Source organism: Phoca vitulina, unplaced genomic scaffold (assembly GCF_004348235.1).
Source record: "Phoca vitulina isolate PV1807 unplaced genomic scaffold, GSC_HSeal_1.0 scaffold23, whole genome shotgun sequence".
Lineage (NCBI taxonomy): Eukaryota > Metazoa > Chordata > Mammalia > Carnivora > Phocidae > Phoca > Phoca vitulina.
Window position 1 is genome coordinate 166313 of NW_022589726.1, and position 4624 is coordinate 170936.

Consider the following 4624-nt stretch of genomic DNA (forward strand, 5'->3'; position numbering starts at 1 on the left):
ATATTACCCTTGCAATGGTTACTCATTATATTGTTTTAGTTCTGGCAATTAGTGAGTTTATTTATCACTGTCTTAGGTTAAGTATCATATACTTTTCTTGCTGAAAGACTTTGTCCATTCCCTCTGTTTCACCAAGGACTCTGATGAATATGGCAAGATAATTTGTAGAGATAATCATTTATGTTTGGTTCCTATTGCTATAAGACTCAGAAAAGAATAAATGATCCCTCCAGCCTCATTCCAAGAAGACAGGCCTGCTTTCTGTTTTTATGGTGCCAGGGTTGGAAGCAGAAATGCCAAGAACTTAACTCAGGATCTGAACCTCACCTGTCTTTGAGTGGTGTGTGTGTGTGTGTGTGTGTGTGTGTGTGTGTGTGTGTGTGTGTTAGAGGGTGTGTGTGTGTGTTTAAGTAGATGGTAATGGATATAGGCCCACCTGAAGTGGAAAAGGGGACTTTAGAGAGTTTCTACTGAAACAGAGAAGAGAGGGGTTTTCCCTGGCCCTGACGGTCCAAAGTAGAATAAAACATGCTTTCTTTCCTCAAGAAGCCTTTTGGGTCCCAGAAACTGCAGTCGTAGAAGTCAGTGACTGTTAAGTATGAGAAGTGGAATAGGAGTGGAAGTGGAAGTGTAGGAGTGGAAAGGCTGTTGGAAATTGGCATCTCTAGAAGCTCCCATAGCCACCATGTGATAGGGACAGCTTGAGGGCAGAGCAGCCTCGGGCCACACACTTTCTCTGTCAGACTTTTGGACATGTCACTCCACTGTCTGGTAGTCTGAAGCGCTCTTGACTTCGGTTTCCTGATAGTAATCTGTTTACTTTCCTTCTGCTTTTGAAGTGTAGAGAATTCTTGATTATTTCTTGAAACTTAAGGCTTTTTTTAGGACATATGCCAGTATTGACTTCAGCTTGTTCATTTGATACCACTTTATATTATGTTGATTATCAATTTTGCTCTATGTAATTCAGGTGTTTTCTTCATGTATTTTAAGGTTTGATTTCAGTGGTATAATATCCATTCTATATTCTCTTAAATTATTGCTGTTCTCCATATTTTTCTTGAATCTTGATCTTCTGTCTTATAAATGGCATATTTATATGTCATTCTATCCTTTCCTTGTATTAAAGATCTTTTTTTCTCAATGGAGCCAGGTTAATGTTTCTCCATTTTCCTCTGTTACCTTGCAAGCTCCCCTCTCCCATCCTCAAGGTAGGACTTATCGATTGTATTTCCTGAGACATCTTTTCCTCAGAACTCAGTAAGAAGAAGTTATCTTCTTCTTAAATGGAAGAAAAGAATCTGTGCTATGTGTGCCCCGGAAACAATTATTTTCTACAGTCCCTGTTTCAGTATTATTTTCCAATTAGATGAATGAATTCTAGTTTCTTCATTAGGAGTCTCACTGGTGTTCCTTATGGTTGGTTAATTCTGAAGCTAGAGATAAACACTAATCTTAATTGAAAGTATTTAGCCTAATTGCTTTTTACCCTTAAGCAAGCCCGTAGTTCTCCTTTGTTCTTTCCTTCAACAAATACATATTGAGTACTTACTATATGTCAGGCACTGTGCCAGACACTGAGAGGATGCAAACATGAATGACAGACTCATTACACTCGTGTGATGATTTGTCTAATGTAGGAAACAGTCATATTATAAAAATATAAGCCAAATTATAAAATATAAGGAACTATGGAAGTCCCAGCAATTTTTGGTGGTGGCTAATCAGAGGAAAATGCTTCTCAGAGTTGAAGCCAGAGATGGCCTTAAAGGATGAGGGGGAGAGGGGCCTGGGCAGCACAGTTGGTAGAGCCGCCGACTTTTGGTTTCGGCTCAGGTCATGATCTCAGGGTCCTCGGATCGAGCCTCATGTCGGGCTCCTTCTATAAAAGACAGGCATGGAAGGAAGTTAAGAGGCTGGTGAGCAGGCTTAACTCCCTTCCTTAATTGTCATTAAGGTGACAAATGAACGTTAGGTCAGATTTATATCTGGAGAGGAAACTGAAAGCCTTGTTGTCCAATATTTTAGAAATATCAACAGTTAACTATTGAGCCCTTCCAGTTAAACTTGGCAGATTAACCATCCTTGTGCCTCAGTTCTACCTCTAAAAATTTCATTAAAATAATCAGTGAAGAATAGTGGATGAAAGAATTTTTTTTAAGTTAGACAACAAGCTGATGGAGGAAATTTAATGGTCTTAGCAGACTAGAAAAATAGGATTCCAAATGCCTACAAGAAATGGAGTACCTCTAAGAATTGATCTGATTTGCCTTACAGAATGCTTAGAACATGGGGTGAGGTATGATTGGCAACATGATTGGTTGAAAATCTGTATACCAATAGATTGAACTTCCCTGGTCCTTTAAACTTTCTGAGCAGTCAGGAAACCACCCACCCACATCTGTCATAGGTAATAATACGCTTAGTCTGGAGAAACTGAGCCAAGCTGCTTCTGGGTCCAGAGACAACAGGCACAGGATAAGGTGGGGAGCTAAACACAGTAGGAGCTAAACATAGTAGGATGCAAAAATCTGCATACTGAAATGCAAGACCAGCAGGCTGCTTCTCCTGCCTAGCTCCTAGAATTCTAGACAGCCAGGTTTATACTCTCCACCCACCAACACACACCAGTGCACTTCTTCCAGTTAGCTTCTCACTTATACAAATGAAAGGACAGCCAAGAATCACTAGACAGTTAAAACAGTTTAGAAGAGACAAAAACAGGGAAAAAAAAACTTACACGAAAACAAAAACCATCAGTGGAACAGAAGAAATAAAACAAAGTGTAGTTAATATCATCAAGGATATGAGAAAAGATATCTGCCAATGAAACAAAAATGGGGTCCTATAAAAAAAATCAGAGAACAGTTTTTAACTTCAGATATTAAAAATATGATGAACCAAAAGGGGTTTGCTTCAGCCTCTGCTGATGGCATAGCATGGCCCCCGAGGGGCTAGGAGACCTGCAGCCCCAGAGTCTGCAGGAGAAGATGCGGCCAGCGGGAGGGTAGGCATGGGCAGAGGCATGAAGCTGGGACTCTGAGGCTGAGGCAGAGATGTCAGTGCCAGTGGAGAGTTGGATGCCTGTTGGGGGCACTGCTAGACTGGTGGATACCTGAACCAGGGTGGAGTCCATCAGGCTCCTCTGTGCTCAGCCATCTCAAGGCCAGAGGCTGCATCTCCTATCTAGTGAAGGACCTGGGGGCATAGGTCTTGGCAGTCTGGAGTGAGTCCAGCTATCTGAGCTGTTGAAAGTCTACCTGGAATAAGAACAGAAATCCCAACCACAAGAAAAAAGGGCCGAGCCTGAGGAAAGTTACCCTTGAGAATGATAACGTTTTGTGCTGAAGACAGGAAAACGTCAAGATCTACGGGATTTAACCAACATTTTGGGGGGAACTTGCACATAAACTTTTATCCTAGCTGCCAGTATTTTGGACAGATCCTTCATTTTTTATGAAGGTGAACCTAAAATTTGCCTCACATTGGAGTCTGTTGTTTTTGCTGGCTTGCCAGAATAGTTGAAGAAGGATGCATTTCCCACTCATGAAGTAATCCAGATTAGTCAATGTAAATGCACTGCTTCTGACAGAAAATGAAGGGAAAATACAATTTTGGAAAAAAAATTCAGAACTATGAAATGGAACACAGTGCTGTCTTAAAATTTTTCTACTTATATAAGGCTGTTGTACTTCATATTTCAGAAAGGAAAGAAATATTGAGGCTTGGTAAACTGGAAGCTCAGCTGAAAGCTTGCAGTTTTCAACTAGTCTTTTCAAAAGCAAAGCCATCTGCATTAGCTTTGTGCCTTCTCAATCTGGAAGTACAAACATAATTCATTAAATTATCACAGGTTCTCCTGCTTGTGATAAAGCACTTGAAGATTAATGACACTGAGTTCTTTCATTGGAGAGAGGTAATTTCAAATGTCTAGCTGACTATTTTCTCTCGAATGTTATAAGAAGTTGGTTTGGATTGTTTCTAGGTGCAGAGCCCAGACCGCCAACACAGCAACTGTGGTGTTCCTGAGTTGTAAATGATACCAGCAGACAGTGCTTTGATGAAAGTGAGGACTCTGAAGAGGTGAATTCTAAAGAATGAGGTCTCAGCAGCTCTCTCTCCATTGCAGTGATCAAAGATGCACTGTCTTTTTCAACTTGAAAGTGGCACAGTCTCTGAGCTTCCCATTTTAGAACTCTAATTGTACTGTGTCAGAATTTTAAGTATGTGGTTTATAAGCAATAAATGGAGGACTGGGTAATATTTCATCTAGCTCCCATTGAGGCAGGAATACATAGACTAGAGCACCTGTTGTCCATAATTACTCAGACCAGATCTGGTCTGTTTTAATATTCTAAGCTATCAAATGGGTTAGGACCTCTCAAATGATTGAGAATAACTTAAATATAGGCACTTTGTTTTTCACTTTAAATAAAAATGATCTTGAGCTATTTGTTAATATGATAATAAATTTTGTGAGAAAGGATGTAGGAAGTTGAAGGAGAGAACATTTGTTTTCTTGATTGAAGTATGAAGTAGGAGGCTGAAATCTACTGAAATAAAAAGAGTCCTGTCTGAGGGGAGAAGAGGTTTAATGCGAGCATGTGCTGAATGGGTTTTGAGG

General features: G+C 40.2%; 1 pseudogene; it reads left to right on the plus strand.

The window, feature by feature from the left end:
- The first annotated feature begins 2225 nt into the window (after positions 1-2225).
- Positions 2226-4101, plus strand: LOC116642571 (annotated as a pseudogene).
- The last annotated feature ends 523 nt before the right edge of the window (positions 4102-4624 follow it).